The 21,029-nt window shown below is 42.1% G+C and overlaps 1 protein-coding gene across 9 annotated transcripts in view; it reads right to left on the minus strand.

The window, feature by feature from the left end:
• Nucleotides 1–21,029, minus strand: part of dlgap1a (discs, large (Drosophila) homolog-associated protein 1a) — a 654,490-nt gene that overhangs the window by 385,808 nt on the left and 247,653 nt on the right. For 8 of the 9 annotated variants that reach the window (XM_080194324.1, XM_080194322.1, XM_080194325.1 and 5 more), the window contains one exon: nt 5,597–5,688. The gene's annotated coding sequence lies outside the window, so the exon portion shown is untranslated. Of the gene's footprint in view, nt 1–5,596; nt 5,689–13,143; nt 13,176–21,029 lie in introns of those variants that run through there. The other variant, XM_080194327.1, reaches the window with a different exon arrangement.

The following is a 21,029-nucleotide window of genomic DNA, read 5'->3' on the forward strand; positions in this document are numbered from 1 at the left end:
TTCTAATAAATTAATCAAACACGATTTCCCTTTCACAAAAGCATGTTGTTGCTGTCTGGTTGCATTAAGGCTTCTAAGTGCCCTGCTTTAACCTCCTTAATAATAGATTCCGGCATTTTCCCTGTGATAGATGTTAACTTACTGACCTGTAGTTTCTTGGTTTCTGCAGAAAAGACAGGTAGGCAAATAAGTTGTGAAGAGCGCATAAGGAATTTGCAAAGGGATAGAGATAGGTTAAATGAGTGGGCAAAATGTTGTCAGTTGGAGTTTAATGTGGAAAAATGTAAACTCGTCCACTTTGGCAGGAAGAGTAGATTTAAATGGAGAGAGTTTGAAAAAATGGTGGCACTGAGTGATCTGGATGCCCTAGTACATAAAAAACAAAAGTTTGGTGTGAAAATGAAGCATGTGATTAGGAAGTCAAATAGAATGTTGGCATTTATTGCAAGGGGAATCGGTTATAAAAGTAGAGAATTGTTTCTACAGCTGTAGAGGGCCTTAGTAAGATCAGATCTGGAGTACTGTTTACAGTTTTGGTCTCCTTGCTTAAGAAAAGATATAATTGCATTTGAAGCAGTTCAGAGAAGATTCACTTGACTGATTCCTGGGATGAAGGGTTATCTTATAAGGAAAGGGTGAGAAGGTTGGGACTATACCCATTAGGGGTTAGAAGAATGAGAGGTGATATTTTTGAAACTTATAATGCAGAGGGGTCTTGACAGGATGGATGCTGAGTGGATGTTTTCCCTTGTGAGGGAGTCTCGATCAAAGCGACACAGGTTAAAGATAGGGGTCTCCCATTTAAGATTCTCTCAGAAGGTTACTTGGCTGTGAAATTCTCTTCCTCACTGAGCTGTGGAGGCTGGGTCATTGAATATATTCAAAGCTGAGTTAGACAGATTTCTGATTGACAAAGAAGTGAAGAGTTATGCAGGACAGGCAAGAAGGTGGAGTTGAGACCACAGCTAGATTAACGATGACCTTACTGAATGCCAGACCTGGTTTGAGGGGCCAAATGCTTCCTGTTCTTGTGGGAAGAGGGTGATGACCCTGCAGCCTAACCAGCTCCCCCAGATTAAGTCCAGGACAAGAAGGCTTTGGCCCAGAGGCCAAATGAGCATATTAAATAGAACACTACAGCACAAACAGGCCCTTCGGCCCACGAGTTGCGCCGATCACATCAACACCTACCAACCTACAGACCTATCTATAACCCTCAATCTCATTAAACCCCATATACTCATCCAGAAGTCTTTTAAAAGACCCCAGCGAGTTCGCCTCCACCACCACTGACGGCAGCCGATTCCATTCACTCACCACCCTCTGAGTGAAAAACTTACCCCTAACATCACTTCTGAACTTCCCTCCCTGCACCTTAAATCTGTGTCCTCTCGTAACAACCATTTCAACCCGGGGAAATAGCCTCTGAGAGTCCACCCTATCTATTCCTCTCAACATTTTGTAAACTTCTATCAGGTCGCCTCTCAACCTTCGTCTCTCCAGGGAAAAGAGTCCCAGCTCCCTCAACCTAACTTCATAAGGCATGCCTCCCAGTCCAGGCAACATCCTTGTAAATCTCCTCTGTACCCTCTCAATAGCTTCTACATCTTTCCTATAGTGAGGCGACCAGAACTGCGCACAATACTCTAAATGAGGCCTGACAAGGGTCTTATAAAGTTGCAGCATTACCTCCCGACTCCTAAACTCAATCCCTCGATTAATGAAGGCCAGTACACCATACGCCTTCTTGACCACCTCCTCCACCTGCGAGGCCGATTTAAGAGTCCTGTGGACCCGGACCCCAAGATCTTTCTGCTCTTCAACACTACTCATACTTCTGCCCTTGATAGTGTACTCGTTCATCCCATTGGTTCTGCCAAAATGGACGACTACACATTTATCCGTGTTGAAGTCCATCTGCCACTTCTCCAGTCCTGCATCCTATTTATGTCCTGCTGCAACTTTTGCCATCCTTCCAGACCATCCACAACACCACCGACCTTAGTGTCATCAGCGAACTTACTTACCCATCCCTCCACTTCCTCATCCAGGTCATTTATGAAAATGACAAACAACAAGGGTCCCAGAACAGATCCTTGAGGCACTCCGCTAGTGACTGACCTCCATTCAGAAAAAGCCTCATCCACAACCACTCTCTGCCTTCTGCAGGCAAGCCAGTTCTGAATCCACAAGGCCAAAGGCCCTTGGATCCCATGCCCTCTCACCTTCTCAAGAAGTCTTGCATGGGGGACCTTATCAAACACCTTGCTGAAGTCCATGTACACCACGTCCACGGCACTTCCTTCGTCAATGTGTTCAGTCACATTATCGAAGAACTCAACTAGGCTTGTAAGGCACGACCTGCCCTTGACAAATCCATGCTGACTATTCCTGATCATGTCAAACCTCTCCAAATGTTCGTAAATCTTGTCCCTCAGAAGCCTCTCCATCAGCTTACCAGCCACTGAGGTCAGACTCACTGGTCGGTAATTTCCCGGGCTATCTCTGTTCCCTTTCTTGAAAATAGGAACTACATCCGCAATCCTCCAATCCTCCGGATCCTCTCCCGTCTCCATTGACGACGCAAAGATCATCGCCAGGGGCTCTGCAATCTCTTCCCTCGCCTCCCACAGTATCCTGGGGTACATCCCATCTGGTCCAGGCGGCTTATCTACCTTGATAGAATTCAAAAGTTCCAACACATCCTCCTCCTTAATATTCACGTACTCAATCCTTTCCTTCTGCTGCAAATCCATAACAAAATCTCCCAGATCGGCTTCCACTGTGAATACTGAGGCGAAGTACTCGTTAAGCACCTCTGCCATTTCTTCTGGTTCCACACAATCCTTTCCCCCCTCACCTTTTATAGGTCCTATCCCTTCTCTTCTTATCCTTTTACCTTTCACATATTTATAGAAGGCCTTGGGATTCTCCTTAATCTTACCCGCCAAGGTCTTCTCATGACCCCTTCTGGCTCTCCTAATTTCCCTTTTAAGTTCCTTCCTACAGTCCTTATACTCCTCAAGATCTTTAACATCTCCTAATTCCCTGAACCTCTTGTACACCATTAATATTTGACCAACCTATGTAGCAGGCTGGGAATTCACCATTGAGTTTACCTGTAGACTTCTATGGAGGGGGAGGTGGCGGGTGGTGGGGGGAGAGGTGTTTTAACAATCGCACACTTTACTTGATTGAAGGACCTGGCAGCTGGAAGGGAGACCTCACAAAAAGCCACCTGCCCACTGTTGCAGTTGACCTGCTCTCTTCCACTGATTGTACCCTTCTACGCCCTGGGAATCCCAACGTACCCCCATTTAACTGTCACAGGAGAATCCATCATCGATTTGGGGTGGCACGGTGGCAAGTGGTTAGCACTGCTGCCTCACAGCTCTAGGGACCTGGAATCAATTCCGACCTCAGGAAACTGTCTGTGTGGAGTTTGCATGTTCTCCCCATGTCTGGATGGGTTTCCTCTGGGTGCTCCGGTTTCCTCCCGCAGTCTAAAGATGTGCTGGTTGCGTAAATTGACCATGTTCAATTGTCCACTAGTGGCCCAAGATGTGCCAATTCCATGGATTAGCCATGGTAAATGTATGGGGTTACGGGGATAGGGTGGGGGAGACAGCCAGGGTGGGATGCTCTGTTGGAGAATTGGTGCAGACTCTATGAACCAAATGGCCTCTTTTGCACTTTAGGGGGTTCTATGGTTCTCAGGGTAGGCCCCAGTACAATACTGGCTGTGGATATTGCTCCTGGTGGTGCCGCAGAACTGCTGGCCTCTAGCTAGCCAGGAGTCCTTGAGTGCGCGGTTTCCACTCTACTTCAGCTGTAATTAAGTGGGAGACCTGACACTGTCCAGGGAAGAACCTGATTATCTTGAAATACTCTTGGGCCTTTTGCAGAGAAGTGAATAGAGGGTTACAATTAAAGCTCTCAATGAAGCAAAAATGGGAAGAGGCTCGAGTGGAACATAAATGCCAGCATGGACTGGTTGGGCCAAATGGCCTGTTTCTGTGCTGCATATACTATGTAATGCTATGTTAAATTATTATTAATAATAAATTGAAGAACAAAATGAATTTACAATGTTGCATAATTATTTAAAAAGCGATGTCATCAATGACACTTGATTTTTAATGACTTTTGGGGATTTTACTTTACTATGCCCTCAATATTCCATTACATTTGCTCATACTACCACAAACCTAAAGTATTGTTTCTTTTTATCACCCAAAATTTATTCAGAATTCTTAAACGATCAGATAGACTTCTAAGTTTGTTACAGGAATAAGTGGGAGAAGCTGTGAATCGTATAAGGTTTGCGTATTATCAGTGAACAAAAAACCGATGTTCTAAAATTCCATCAGGTTTTGATTCAGTGGTTCTGTGAATTGATTGAAAGTCTTTGGGTGGAGCCCCAGACACAATAATTACCAGATATCATTCAGGAGGTGGTGACAAACTAATCAGAGGAGGCAAATTCCTCTGACTCCTTACAGTAACTTCAGAGGAGATTGCAGAGACCCTGTTTAAGTGGGTACGTATACATAAAGGTTGAAGGTTAAATACCTCTTCAGTTGCCCGAGCACAAAACGAGGCTGAGTAGCGTTGTATTGCTGGAGACCAAACTTTTCAGGTAAGACATTAAATCTAAGGCAACTATCCTCTTAGGTGGCCAATATTTATCTTTTAGCCAACATCACTGACAAATAATTACCTGCCAATTGTTACATTGATTCTTTGCTGTGTGTAAATTGGCTGTTAAATTTCCTATATTGCAACATTTTAGACAATATTTCATTAGCCATAAAGCATATTGAAAGGCACTGTACAAATGCAGGCCCAGTTGTTCCTTCAACAGAGTTTCCATAAAGTTACGGTATTGAATGGGAAAAGTCCTAGAGTGGCATGGTGGCACAGTGATTAGCATTTCTGCCTCACAACACCAGGGTCCCAGGTTCAATTCCAGCCTTGGGTGACTACCTGTGTGGAGTTTACACTTTTTCCCCATGACTGTGTGGATTGGCCATGCTAAAATTGACCCTTAGTGTCAGAAGCTTAGCAACGTAAACGCGTGGGGTTGCAGGAATAGGTTCTGGGTGGGATTGTGGTTGGTATGGACACGATGAGCCGAATGGCCTCCTTCTGCACTGTAGGGATTCCATGATTCAAATTCAGCACGCCCCCCACCCCCCACCCCCCTCCAAAAGGTCTGTTGTTGAGGAGGGGAAGGGGAATTTTAAAGGCAGTCAACCCATATTTTCATCAAGCAGCTAGTAATTATTCCAAAGTAGAAAGGGAATTTGACAGGGAAAACCTAATCTGCCTCGTCTCTTGGTTGGGCAGTGGTGCATTGCAAAAGGGTGGCAAACAGGATTGAAATATAAATATATAGCATTTTCAAAGAAATTAACTCAAACAAGCTTTGTTTCAGTATAATTTTCTTCCTCAATCATTGTACAACTATTTTTAATAGAAAAAGATACACCTCAGGCTGTTCAGCATTCCTGTTGCCTATAATAGTAATGGTAAAATATACATTTCACTAGAGAAAGACAAAATAAATGCAGTTAATTAGAAAAAGGTTGCCTACCTAATTTACTTTTCCATATCAGTTCCTTACAGACGAGTTTTGTATGACTCCTCTCTGTCTTTGCAAACACAGGTAAGGAATATGCGATGATGCTGTATTAAAATATAACAGAAAAATAGGTCAGTCACTATTTAATAACCAGTTCTGAGGTTAAATCTTATTAACATAAAAATGCCAACCATTACTTGAAATTGATATTAGTATTGTTCATCACTGATATTCTGAATCAATATATTTTGCTGTTATATCAATGTCACTTTCTTCACAATGGACTGTATTACCATTTCTCTATAATAGATATGATGTGTTATTTCCCCTAACAGTGTATCTCTAGAGTTTGAATTATGAAGTACAATATCACTTTAATGCAAATTTCATGACTCAATGAGTGAACCTGCTGTTCACCACTGTTAATAATTGGCAATAACAAAATGTCCTGAAGCTGACAAAAACAATCTTCCACAGCACATACAATCAGAGGCCATGAATGAAGATCAAAGAAGGGAGATTACACAGTTTAACTACTTTACACAAAGTGTGGCAGATAAACAAAACATCGTATTCAGGAAGGAGGGAGGCAGAAGCAGAGAGTGATAGCAAATTTCAAGTTGACCTCAACAGATATTTAGCAAAGTAAGAAACTGAAGGGTATGAGCAATACCAGAGGTAATTTCGATCCATGCCCCCTGCCAAACATATATTGATTTGGATCATATGGGAAGTTAAAATGTTAAAAATACAAAATAGGAACCCAAACTTCCCTGAACTCAGCTACTTTTGATCTTAACACAAATGGGACAAGGGTTGAGTGACCAATCTGCTCCAACAAGATAGGTTGGTCATTCAAGCCTTTAATGGAAATTCTATGCCTCCAATATGACAATGCTTGTCTATCTTAAACACAGTTGGTTAGGATTTTGGGTCCTTGTGACGCCAAACAGGAAAAAGTGGGCAAGAAGATTTAGATCCACCAAGTACCTTTACATCACTGATTATGGGTCATGATTGACTATAAGTATATTTTCCTGCCTGGTACATTTTCACATTCCTATGCTGTTAAGAATGACTCCAGTGAGGATTGTATATCAAGGGTGCAATGCATATTTTTTGATCTGTTTTGTTTTGTCATTTTTTTATTGGATTCCCTGCCCCACCTTCCACTCCAACGTGCCACTAGCTTGCAACAAACTAAACCAATGTGTTTCTGCTTAATAGAAACGTTAATGAAACATAACATCAATAAAAAAAAATCACAGCTGGAAGTTTACTGCCACGCCTGTCCTGGAATTGGTTCAGGCGTGGCTCGCAGATCGGAATTCTCCATTGGCCTCGGGCGGGATTTTACGATATTATGTTTGACCAGACACATGCTGCATTACAATTACTGTGCATCCTGGTGTTGTGCTTGGCTCACTGTACCAGTGATCTATCTATATTATTATAATATTGTACTAAAAAAGGAATGGTATCATGTGCACACTATGGCTAATGAACCACGTTTCTGTACGAGTTTCAATGTGTAAGATTTTGCAGTTGAAGTCATTTTGTTTTGGCCGGTGCTCAAATTTTGGTGCCATTAATGTTGCTTTTTGAGCCCTTGGCTTTTTGATATCTGTACAGATAAAAAAATGCATAGGTTTTAAAAGGAACCATCAGTTCTGTCAACATATTTGACAATACGGCTGCTCACTGATTCCGTCAATGGGAAACAGCAACATTTGAGTGAGCCTGAAACTCCACCCTTGTAATTGGACAGTGTGTCAGCCTGACACCCACTGAGATATTCCACAAAATAACTCAAGTGAAAACAGATGTAACATGCCACATGTACTCGATGATGGGAGGTTGCTGCACTGAATTTCACCAGCATTTAAACTTGACAGCCTTGGCGATATTAAACAAGTGCCCTTTTCACAAGACTACTTAGTGGCTTACAAAAAACAAATCCAGTTTGTAAATGTTCCACTTCCAAGATGTGTACTGGTATTTTACAACCTCACTCAGGCGAGGCTCGTAAAATCCCGCCCGAGGCCAATGGAGAATTCTGTTCTGCAAGCCATGCCCACCCAAATTCCGGGGTGGGCGTGGCAGTAAAATTCCAGCTGTGATCTTTTTATTGACAGATGGGATCCTCGTGGCGGGAGGTGGCTCATCATTGGCTGGTGTCAGGATCTTATGGTCCCGCCACAGTCAATGCAATATCTTGGAACCTTTTGAAAGATAACTTCAAAAGATCTAACACATGCTCCCCAGGCTAACCCATGCCCTCCCACTTATCCCCAATGTATCTTCTATGCCAACTCATGTCTGCCAACTACTCTCATGGCCCCTCCTACCCTTCATGCCAATACATAGAGTACATCATAGAGTACATGTGGCATGTTACATCTGTTTTCACTTGAGTTATTTTGTGGAATATCTCAGTGTGTGTCAGGCTGACACACTGTCCAATTACAAGGGTGGAGTTTCAGTGCTAGCTAAACTAGCACTAAATATAAAAAAGGACAATAAGAGTTTTTACAAATATATAAAGAGGAGGAGGCTGGCTAGAGTGAATGTTGGGCCCTTAGAGGATGAGGAGGGGGATTTAGTGGTGGGAGATGAGGAAAGGGCTGAGGCCTTAAGTAAGTTTTTTGCCTCGGTCTTCACGGAGGAGGACGCGAATAGTTTGCCGGATATTAAAGACAGAAGGATGGTAGGAGTTGAGGGCCTGAATGCGATTACTGTCATTAGAGAGGTAGTGTTTGATCGACTAGCAGGATTGATGGTGGACAAGTCCCCAGGACTGGATGGAATGTATCCCAGGGTTCTGAAGGAAATGGCAGAGGTGATGGTGGATGCCTTAGTAATTATTTACCAAACTTCGCTGGATTCCAGGGAAGTGCCGGAAGATTGGAAAACAGCTAATGTTACACTGCTGTTTAAAAAAGGTAGCAGGCAAAAGGCAGGGAATTATAGGCCGGTTAGTTTAATGTCTGTTGTTGGAAAAATGCTTGAATCCGTCATCAAAGAAGAAATAGCGAGGCACCTAGAGAAGAATTGTTTGATAGAGCAGATGCAGCATGGATTCGTTAAGGGGAAGTCGTGTTTGACGAATTTATTGGAATTCTATGAGGATGTGACTAGTGAGGTAGACAGAGGGGAACCGGTGGATGTGGTGTTTCTCGATTTTCAAAAGGCGTTTGATAAGGTCCCGCACAAAAGGTTGCTTTAGAAGGTTAGGGGGCATGGAGTTGGGGATAAGGTGTTAGCGTGGATAGAGGATTGGCTGTCTAATAGGAGGCAGAGAGTTGGTATCAATGGGTGCTACTCTGATTGGCGGTTGGTGACTAGTGGAGTGCCGCAGGGATCGGTGCTGGGGCCTCAGCTATTTACCATTTACATAGATGATCTGGAGGAGGGGGCTGAGTGTAGGGTGACGAAATTTGCTGATGACATGAAGATGAGCAAATTGTGCGGAGGGTGTGGAAAGTCTGCAGAGGGATCTGGACAGGCTGACCGAGTGGGCGAGGACCTGGCAGATAGAGTACAATATTAGCGAGTGTGAGGTTATCCACTTTGGCAGGAATAATAGTAGGAGGGATTACTATTTAAAGGGCGAAAAGCTGCAGCATGCTACGGTGCAGAGGGACCTGGGGGTCCTTGTGCATGAGTCGCAAAAACCCAGTCTGCAGGCGCAGCAGGTGATCAAGAAGGCGAATGGGATGCTGGCCTTTATAGTGGGGGGGGGGCGATAGAATATAGAAGTAGGGAGGTCTTGCTGCAAATGTACAGGGCATTGGTGAGGCCGCAGCTTGAGTACTGTGTGCAGTTTTGGTCGCCGCACTTGCGCAAGGATATTTTGGCGTTGCAGGGACTGCAGAGGGGGTTCACTAGGCTGATACCGGAGATGAGGGGGTTGGACTATGAAGAGAGGCTAAATAGACTGGGTCTGTACTTGTTGGAGTTTAGAAGGATGAGGGGGGGTTCTTATTGAGATGTATAAGATAATGAAAGGGATGGATAGGGTAGAGGTAGAGAGATTCTTCCCGCTCAGAAAGGACAGCAGGACTAGAGGGCACAGCCTCAAGATAAGGGGGGGGGCGCAGTTTAGAACGGAGTTGAGGAGGAACTTCTACACTCAAAGGGTGGTGAATCTCTGGAATTCTCTGCCAGTTGAAGTGGTGGAGGCTACCTTGCTAAATATATTTAAGACTCGGGTAGATAGGTTTTTGGTAGACAAGGGAATTAAGGGTTATGGGGAGAAAGCGGGAAAGTGGAACTGAGCCACTTCAGATCAGCCATGATCTTATTGAATGGCGGGGCAGGCTCGAAGGGCTAGATGGCCTACTCCTGCTCCTATTTCTTATGTTCATAGAACTTCCATGCCCAATCACTCAGCGTACACTGCGTACAGAAGTGGGCCCTATAGCAGCACTGGCATTTGCGGAAAAATGTAAAGAACCGTCATCCATAACTTTCACTAAAACTTTATGTTACTGCAACTCCAATAATATGTAAATAGAGCAGACCTTTAATGCAGAAAAGCAGAACCTACAAGCATTTTTGACCTCTTTATCATGTGTAAATGAACATCGAGCAACTGACAAAATATATCTAAGAAAAAAACTTGTCAATTAAGCAATATGCTGCCTTATGTTTCAACAGACTAATGGATGTCTGGACTTTCTAAGAGGCCATTGGAGTGGGTGGAAGGCTATAGGCTGGTATGAGGGGTATGAGGTGCCATGGGAGGCCTAAGTAGGCATGAATGGGGCATGGGGGGTGGGTAATGAAGGGTAAAGGTATGTGAGGGTTGGTAACTGATTCAGTAACTCCTGTGAATACCTGTGATTTATGTCCAGGGATACCGACCCAACTCCAGTATGCACCCTCCCCACCCTTCCAAAAATGAAAATCGGACCTTTGAAGACACCTTTTCCCAGGGTGGTTGCATCTAGCCAGGAAATGTCTGGATTCTCACTACCTGCCTTTTGAATGAAAATCCAGCAAATTGCTCTTCAGGCTTAGAAATTGTCTGATTGATCCTGGCCAGAATTTTCCCACCTTGCCCGCAACTGAGATTATCCAGTCCCTCTGCTGTGAATGGAGATTTGGCTGAATGCCAAATGCTCCGTTCACACTGGTAGCAGTAGTGGGGTGTAAGAGACTAAAGAATTCCAGCACAAATCTTTATTGAAAGTAATATTGCCCTCCAAATTCATCTTGGAGATTTTAGCAAAATCACAAATTATCCAAATTGTTTTGTTAACACCCCTTTTCTGATGTAAAATAAGCTTTTGTCACTTATCTTTTTTGACATCGATGTCCAAAGGTTCTTACTGCTCTCAGGTATCAATAGCTTGGAGTTCTGTGTGAGCACAGTCAGCCACATGTTCCCCTTTGTCATTGGCTTGAGGCTCACATTAAAGCTGTATGCCCCACATTGCTTTTAAGCAGCTGTTCTACAGTCTGACTAATTCCTGTTGAACTTTGTGCAGCATGTATGCTCTAATCAAATTAGTTGCAGCAAACTGGCTATAGTTTTTCTTGAGAAATAGGAGCAAAAGTGTCCTTGGTAGCCCACTCTGCTATTAAACTGCAACATAAACAAAAGTGAAGTTTGGACATTGTCATAGTTTAATCATCATTGTCATCCGCACTGGACTTCGACATCAACTGCACTTTCCTGTCAATCTTTTAGATAAAACAATTAAACTAAATCAAATTAGCTGAAGGGACAAATGAAAAGGAACAACTCCCAAAATGAAGGGAATCACCCAAAAAAAGGCAAAGTAGAAAGGAAATTTAAAATGTTAAACTAAAATTTGACTAAAGGGATTGATAATACACTCTAGCCCCTGTGGTGCCCAGTGAGCATGGAAGGCGCACTTTCCTGTCTTGTCCCCATATCCCTTGATTCTCTTAATGCCCCTAAATCTATCAATCACAATCTTGAATATATTCAATAACTGAGTATATACAGCCCCCTGAGATAATTTCAAAGATTCACATTCTTCTGAGAGAAGAAATGTTTCCTCATCTGGTTAATTGTGTCAATTCAGGTAAAGTATATTCAGGTAAATGGCACTAATTGGATGGTTACTTGAGCACATATATTGTGGCTCAGAAGAGTATATAAAAATCTCACAAGAGTATAAAGAGCCACTTACTGAGTGGATTAGAGTCAGGAGATATATGTTTCTCTCTGTGAATACATCTATTTCAAGAATAGATTGGCTCTAGTTTCTTCCTTCACCAACTAACTATTAGCAGTGTAATGTACCTCAGCCCGAAATAGTCTTACTTTTATTCTTAGACAATTAGTCACCTGGTAGTGCAGAATTTGTGCCTACTACACAAATGAATAGTGCGGTATATAAATTTCAATGCTAGTGTGATAGCGGATATGTAGGTCATATGTCCCAGTAACTGGTCTGCTAGACTGCATTAAACACAGGGTCCTTTTTGCTGTTCACAATAGGCTGAGTTATGACCATAGTCAACTAGCTCATGCTCGTGAAAAAAGTGCCAAATAATGTCACATTAAGTCCAATGATTCCAACTGAAAAATCCCAAGTGTGCTGAGAATTAAACTGACAACCAATTTTAGATTGTCAGTTGAGCTCGTGATATGGCTCATTTACATTTGCTAGATACCACTTATTTTCATATATAGGGACCTGTCCTTAACAAAACAAAAGAATATGTCCAGGCATTGCAACTTTTCCATTTAAGCAAAAGGATTGGGACAAATGTTTCCTGGTGTATTCCCCATGGCAAAGTCTCAGCTAATCAGAGTGGACTTGCCTATTATGAATTTAAACAAAAGCTTGGGGGATAATTGTTCCCTGGTACATTCTCCATGGTAAAGCATCAACCAATCAAAGTCCACTTGCCAACCAATCAGCACCCTTTCCCATGTAGTATAAACTGTCGTTCCTTTGAAATTTGGTATTTTCGCATTTGTCCAGATGAGAGTAAGGTGAAAAACTTAAACAGCATGTTTCTTGTTTTCAGCAATAACCTTAGATAATTTCTCCTCCACTCCACATTCCTACTTAGTTCTAGATCCCCAGCCAGGAAAAACAGCCTCCCAGTAACTATTTTGTAAAACCCTCTCAGAATTTCATATACTTCAGTGGGACCACATCTCATTCTGCTGAAGTCCAGAAAATAAAGGTCATTCTATTCAATCTCATTGGATAATCCCTGGAATCAATCTAGGTAACCTTTATTGCTTCTTAGCAAGTATACCCTTCCTTAGGTAAGGAGACCAAATCTGTATACAGTTATGAGGGCAATTTCAGTTTTGTGGCACTGGTTATTTTTGGATGAACAGCAGGTGCAAAAGACTATTTTACTGTATCTCCCAGCCCAGTTAGTTGTTGATTGCACATGGCAAGATGGCAGGTAAAGCCAGTTGTTGAGTGGTGGGGAATGTTTGGAAGCTGGGATTTGATGGGAGAAGGATGTTGCTGGTGGTAATGAGGCTGGAGACTGCTGTGGGGCTTGGAGGAGGCTCTCGTTCCTTCTCACTCTATAAACGTCTTCAGAGACAAACTTACCATTTGGGGGCGGTTCCATTGGTCCTTTCAAGAACTATATATTGTCTCTCTTGGTACTTGGAACACAAATTCGAGCATCAAGCTTAAGGTCTTGCCTGAAAGTTGATTGAAATGGAGAAATTTATATGCAAGTCTCCCAGCACCTCATTTATTTAGCAAATACGCCAAGGCAGTAAACTGTTTATTTTTCAGTTTGTGACGAGGTTTAATATTGGTTATAGGGAAAGTCTTTGAAACTACTTTCAAAGATCTGGCATGGGAAAACTTAGAAAAGTACAGCTTCTTAAACCAAATTCTGAGCAAACTCACATCAGGAGGCCATGCTGAACTAACTTGTTGAAGTTCTTTGACATCATTGCTGAGAATAATAAAAATTTGATTTTCAGGCAGCTTTGTCAAGATTCAACACTAACAGTTTGAAAGCTACGGTTAAGAATTGTAGAATTTGAGGTATCATGACCGTAAGCAATTTTACAAGCAATTTTTTTGTAACTTCAGGTGATACCAAAATAAGGGGCAGTCAAGTAATGAGAAACAAGGGGTGGATCCAGGAAAAGACTCAGGTGGTTGAAAAACTGCAAATGTAATACCTATGCTTACAAAAAGCAAGAAACCGTAGGTGACTTAGCCTAACACCTGTCATTGGGAAAATGCTCAAATCCAATATTAAAGAGGTAGTAGCAGAGCAGTTATAAAATCATAATATAATTAGACAGAGTCAACATGGTTTTGTGAAAGAGAAATTGCATTTGCCAAATTTATTAGAGCTCTTTGCAGATGTAACAGCAGGGTGGATGAAGGGGAATCATTTGATGTGGTAAATTCGGATTTCTAAAAGGCATTTGATAAGGTGCCACAGAAATTGTGGTACAGAAAGGCCACAATTGAACCCAGGTCCCTGGCGCTGTGAGGCAGTCGTGCTAATTACTGTGCCACCATGCCACCACAGTTGACCAAAGTAGGCCATTTGGCCCATCGGTTCTTCTGTGTCATTCAATGAGATCTTGGATGATTTGATATGATAACCCTCAACTCCACATTCCTGCCTTTATTGCAAGGTGAATGGAGTATAAAATTCAGGGAAGTCCTGCCATATTGCACATTGCTAAGATACCTAAGGCACTGTATAGAGTTTTGGTCACCTTACCTAAAGAGTGATCTAAAGGGAGCATTGGAAGAAGTTCAGATAAAGGTAGGCTGTTTTCTAGAATGAGGCTTTTGTCTTATGAGGGAGGTTTAGCTAGTTGGGCCTATACACATTTGATTATAAAAAACTGAGAGATAATCTTATTGAAACATGTAAGATTCTGAGGTGCCTTGACAGGGAAGATGCTTAGAAGATGTTTCCCGTTATGGTCTCACATTTATGATGAACCTGAAGAGGAATTTCTTCTCTCAATAGGTTATTGGTGTTTGAAGCTGAATATTTGACTATATTCAAAGCTGAGTTAGAGAGTGAGACAGATTTATGATTGACAAGGGAGTTATGAATTATGGGTGACAGGAAAGACAGTTAAGGCTACAATCCAATCAGCCATGATTTTACTGAATGGCGAGGCGGGCTCAAGGGGCCAAATGGCCTATACCTGGTCCTCTTATTAGTTTTTATGGATTTTAACCTGAAGACGAGTTCTGTGCCATCACACTGTGAGACTGGGAAACTTGGAAAAATGGGTTGCCCAAATATCATGCAGAATGCTTTAAATTGACATGCTTGAAGATCTTTTAGCTTGGAAGCTTGTGTCACAGGCCCAAAGTCAATAAGAGCAGGTAATTGTATTAGTGGGGTGAGAAAGACTGTGGTGGGCAATACTCCAATCTCTCAAGGCTGTACCAGTCAGCAGCTGGCTGGTTTCTGGGTGGTTACTGTTTAGCTTCTTGGGGTAGAAAAAAGCTCCTCCTGGTCCACAAGCAGTGCTGTAGTTAGCTCACGGATTCAGACTTTAATGCCTCCTTTAAGCTGCTGAGTTTCCAGTGGCTCTGGAAACCCAGTCATCTGTAGTTAAAAATAACATGACTGTTAAAATGAAGGATTAGCCTAATTATAATAATTACATGGCCAGCCTGCATCCTACACGTTGGTCATCTGTCCCTCATCCTGCCTCTGTTAAAACCAGAACTGGGTGGGTCAGAGGTGAGTAGATACCTGTTCTATATATCATTCATTATCACCTCTGGCACTACCCCAACTCAAGATTCAGCTCAATATGACTAAATTCAAGAGAACATAGGTTTGTTAGGTAATTGGGTTAGATGCAGGTGAGTATCAGTATGTGTAAAATAATTAGCATGAACCAAAAGAATGATGGTCCAAGTATCTGTCAAAATTCCCACCTCAGTCAATAAGGAGATCATGTTAAACTTGTATAAAACACTGGTTTTGTTTGACCAGGACTACAGCATCCATTTTAGGAAAAATATGAGGGCATTAGAGAGAGTGAAGAAAACAAAGCCAGTGGGTTCATAATAAATATTAATTGCTAGTCTATCTCCAGAATGGGAGACAGACAAGTCAAGAAATGGAAGGGAAGAATCAGAGATGGACCAGATGAAGGTGAGGGAAGGATGCAGATTTCAAACAAAGTCAATAGAATTTCCCAGCTCCTGCTGAGAGTTGGCGGTTGCACCGATACAGTCATCAATGTCCAGAAAAAAAGGATGAGGGAGGAGGCCTGAGGAGAACTGGAATAATGAATGTTCAGACAGGTATGATGTGGAGATGTTGGCATTAGACTGGGATGAACACAGTAAGAAATGTCATCACACCAGGTTAAAGTCCAACAGGTTTATTTGAAATCAAGAGCTTTTGGAACACTGCTGCTTCCTCAGATGAATCACCTGAGGAAGGAGCGGCGCTCCAAAAGCTCATAATTTCAAATAACCTGTTGGCATTATGAGACTTCTTACCAGGCAGGTATAGTTAGGTATATACAGGTACCTGAGACAACACGTTTAATTTGGAGAACAATTATAAAAGTGATTATTATTATTAAGCAAGTAGGCTTCCATTAACCCTGCAATGAAATTACTATGAAACTCTCCGAGTTGCCACACTCTGGCACCTGTTCGGGTACATTGATGGAGAATTTAAGGTGGCCAATGCACCTAGCCAGCATGCCTTTCAGATTGTGGGAAGAAATCGGAGCATCCAAAGGAAACCCACGGAGACATGGGAAGAATGTGCACATTCTGCATAGACAGTGACTCAAACCAGGAATCGAATCTGGGTCTCCGGTACTGTGAGACAGCAGTGCTAACCACTGTGCTGCCCCTGCCACCATGTTGTCCCTATTTAGAAAGAGATGTGGGACCTCAGCTACTGGGAATGCAATTTGGTAAACCATGAGCACAATCCCTACAAATTTCTGCTAATTAAAATTAGTGGCTGGAAAATCAGGCCTGCAATATTCTTGCACACACTGTCGAGTGGGCAAGGATCATACAAGAAGTATGAAAATTTCCCTTTTAAACTTTTTTCTTGTCATCTGTAATATTGAGAATCTGCTCTTGACATTTGAGTCACTTTATTACTGTGTATAAGCGTTGTTTGAGCCATGGTCCAGCTGAATAAAATGGATAATGTGCATCCCTGAACTGAACTGGATAGCTTTCAATTTTCATCATACAGATGATCGCTGGTAGCATTGCTCATGAATTTAATATATTTCTCATCCTTCTGTTCTTTCCAAAGTGCTAATTATTTTTGAGTCATTCTTCATGTCAGTTTAATTCACCCATTCTCTTCTGTTTTTGGCTCTCAGAGATATTCATATCATTTAGTGTCATCAACATTTTTCTCTCAGTGTTTGTCTACATTTCTCTTTTCCTCTATTTTCTCCAACTCTCTTAGTCACACTCTGTGTATATTTGTTTTACAGATTCATTCCATATGGATTTGGTCAAAGGTAGAGTGCTGGAATAAACGGGCAGAGAATGTTCGGAATGTCTGCGGACAAGAAACAAAATGAGGCGGACATTGAAGGATAAGGGAGATACCTGGGACTGAATTGTGTGAAAGATACCTGGGAAGGTGGAACAACTACGGTTTAAAATCATTCGGGGGGAAGCTGGAATGTGGGTATTGTGAATCAGGGGTTGGGGAGGTGGGGAGTTTGCAGCTTGGGATCTGAGGGGCCATACTTGAAGGCAAATATGGAAAATGAAAGCACTCTTAAAGATCTGGAGATGGGAGAACGCAATATATAGAAACACTTAGAAAATCTGAATGCTGGAATTGGGAACAATTCATTAGTCTGAGCATCTATGGACATTCACATCTAGGATCTGAAACTTGAGAACACTTTAGGGAACTGGACTGGGAGGTTTTAAAAGGATCGAGGTCTAACAGTGCAAGAGTGCTTGAGGGAAGTTGGAGTCTGGGATGGTGTCCAGAATCGTTGTAAGGGTTGTGATACTTAGGATGGCTGGTGAAAATTTTGGGTTCTGAACCTTTGGGGTTTCTCTGGTTGGGAGAGCCCCATCCTGATAGTTCAGGTATAAAGTATGGCTGTCGACATCAGAAGCAGACAGAAGCTGTGGCAAATGGAAAAAAACTGGAGCAAAGAGATGGTTCTGAAATGCAAAGAGTTTGGCAGCTGAGAGCAGAGAGTGTGAAGTATCAAAAGAAAGACAAGGGCCAAGTCAAGAATGGAAACTTCCAGATAGCCATGGGAAATATAGTGAGGAAGAATTCTCCATTAGCGAGCAGCTCCAACGACATCATTCCCACTGGCCTGAATGGCAGGATCACACTCCAGATTCTCATTAACAATGCACAGGCTGGCGGGCCAGCTCTTTCAAACAACTGCCAGAGGCTGGTGGGTTTGAAAGCCCTTGGTGTCATGTTTAAACACTAGTCCAGCACACTCACATCACCCTCTCCAGCCTACTGTCTTCACCAGATTGTGCAGGCTGTTCGCAACCCAGAGGAAAAGGCTGGCACTTATCACCTGCGAGGCAGCCCTGCCCCACTTGGACTTCTAGCCACCACATCTGGGGTTTTTGTGCTTCCACTTCCAATAAACAATGTGGTATCACATTGACCCGATTGTTGTGAGCTCTTCATGCAATGTTATCAGGGTTCAGCTTCCCTCCTCTCAGTCTGCCTTCTGTCTTCAATTGTTGATCATCTTCATCCAAATCCTTGCCCCTCTCCCTGCTGTCCTGAACCCTTGCCCTTCCTCCACCATCTCCCTTCTCACGCCACTCATTGCACAGTCCCCTATCCACATTGCCTCCTCCCCAACCATGTCCTTGTAGGCTGCACTGCCTTCACCTCCAACCTCACCTCGCATTCCACCTGCAGTTGAAATTCAATCTTTGTTGCAGTGGCTGCATGTGTCCTGTAAAACAGTGCTGTCCAGATAAATGCATATGACAAAGTTGGGTGGGAGGGTGAGCTGTGAGAAGGAGGTAGAGATACTTCAGTGTGATTTGGACAGGCTGAGTCTATGGATATCTGCACGGCAGATGCAGTATAATGTGGATAAATGTGAGGTTAACCATTTTTGTAACAATAATACAAAAGAGTTTTTATTACTTGAATGGGTGTAAATTGAGAGAGGAGGATACTCAATGAGACCTTGGAGTCCTTGTGCAACAGTCACTGAAAGTAAGCGGGTAGGTACTGCAGGCTGTTAAGAAGGCAAATGATATGTTGGCTTTCATAGCGAGAGGATTTAAGTATAGGTATAGGGATGTTTTGCTGCAAATGTGTAGGGTATTGGTGAGGCCACATCTGGACTATTGTGTGCAGTTTTGGTGTCCTTATCTACAAAGGGAGTACAGTGAAGTTATCTGGCTGATTCCTGAGATGGCAGTCTGTAATACAAGGAGACTTTAAGTCGATTAAGATTATATTCACTGGAGTTTAGAAGAGTGAGAGGGGATCTCATAGAAACTTATAAAATTCTAACATGGTTAGACTGGGTAGATTCAGAAAAAATGTTCCCAATGGCAGGGGCACCCAGAACTAGGAGTCATAGTTTGACTATAAGGGGTAAAGCTTTTAGAACTGAGGTGAGGAGAAATTTCTTCACCCAGAAGGTGGTGAATGTATGGCATTCACTGCCACAGAATGTAGCTGAGGCCAAATCATTGTCTGATTACAAGAAGAAATTAGATATAGCTCTTAGGACTTAAGGGATCAAGGGATATGGGGGGGGAAGGGTGGATCAGGATACTTAATTTGATGATCAGCCATGATCAAAATGAATGGCACAGCAGGTTTGAATGTTGTATGGCCTATTCCTACTTTTAGTTTCTATAGCATCTGGCACCAGAAGCTAGGAAGAGGAGTACGCCTTCTCAGCCACGTAACTTTTTAACAATGTGGATATTCTTCATACATAACATTAGACACTCTCAGTATATTATTCAGTCACAATCCAGTGCATCTTTAGGCATAGACCCATGGACATACACTTCCGGCAGAGGTAACCGGATGACAATTATTAGGTCTTAACCTGGTTAAATTATTTCCTTCCTAATTCAATTATAATGAGACAGTGGTACAGTTATAACATTCTGTAATGTCCTAACTATGTTAGGGGTTGTGGGTTTTAACTAAACAAAAAAGATGTGGCTTGCACACCTAGATTCATAATAACAACAACAGATTTATTGTCAGAGCTGTTGCCTGTACAGAGTGAAAAATGAAACTAAAACAGGGGCCTGTGGAATACCTTAATGATAGCACCATCAAATCATGTGACTACTTCTTAAAGCAATCATGCAATGACTTAAACATATAACACATTCTCAAAACCAATTTGCTGGAAATCTCCTAAACAGCATCAAACCTAAGACCGCCCTGATTTTATTGACCAAAGCATCTTCCATTGAGGGATAACGTCTTACTCATTCAATTCAATGTGATTTTTCACAATTTACTATTTGAAATATACATCTACACAAAATAAATTCTAATTTATTAATCTAGACTGACTACCTTCCTTTTAGTGGATAGACTGAAGGATTTTCAGAAACATACCAGCAAGGTTGTAATGTTGTTTACCATTAGTTTTGTTTTATTGGGGTTTTAAGTCTTCATATCTAACATACTCTATCCATAAACAGTTGCTTCCTAGCATGGTCTTAGGATCTGTATATAGCCATTTGATTGAATAAAAGCTTCCAAACTGATACCAGGCACTGGAGGGTGAATTTTTTAATTTCACACTTGGTTGAAACAGATAACACAAATTCACTGAAGAAATTTTATCTGCATTACCTGCTGCAACACACATAAGATTTTGATTTGAATAAATGAAAGAATGCATCAGATATTCATTATTAGGATTTGTACCTTACTTGAGGAAGAAAAATCTAACAATAACTTTTCTTTTCAACTTAAATTTCTCGTCTCAAAACTTTAGTGGTTACTGTGTTAGACAGGAGTGAAAGATTATTCCATTGTGATGGAGAAAAGCTATATAGGTTCATTTCAAGCTTAAGCAACTTTCTTATTGTGCCAAATGAATAAAATGTAATTACAGGTTATATTGAAGATAATTACTGTGAATTTTCATTTTGGAAGAATGTGGGTGAGAAATTAGTCTCACGAGTACCTATTTTTGGGATCTATGAGCGGTATCCACGTGCACACGCTCAGGAGTGATCATGCTGGATATCATATTGGTCCATTGAGCCTCCAACTGATGTATGCAGAGCAGACAGTTCATGCTGTGCAGTGAAGTTTTGTAGTCATTGGTTCCATTTTGGAACTCAACATTCCAGCCAATGTCACCTCCTAACCTCGCACACTTCAACATCTGTTCAGCAGCAGAAAGAAACCTACATCCCCACCATTTTAAGGGCTCTTTAATCATTTACAACTTAGTCCCTGGTTGACTTCTTAGAAATATAGCAAAAGGAGGCCATTTACC

Source organism: Carcharhinus amblyrhynchos, chromosome 8, assembly GCF_965287045.1.
Source record: "Carcharhinus amblyrhynchos chromosome 8, sCarAmb.v2.hapA, whole genome shotgun sequence".
Lineage (NCBI taxonomy): Eukaryota > Metazoa > Chordata > Chondrichthyes > Carcharhiniformes > Carcharhinidae > Carcharhinus > Carcharhinus amblyrhynchos.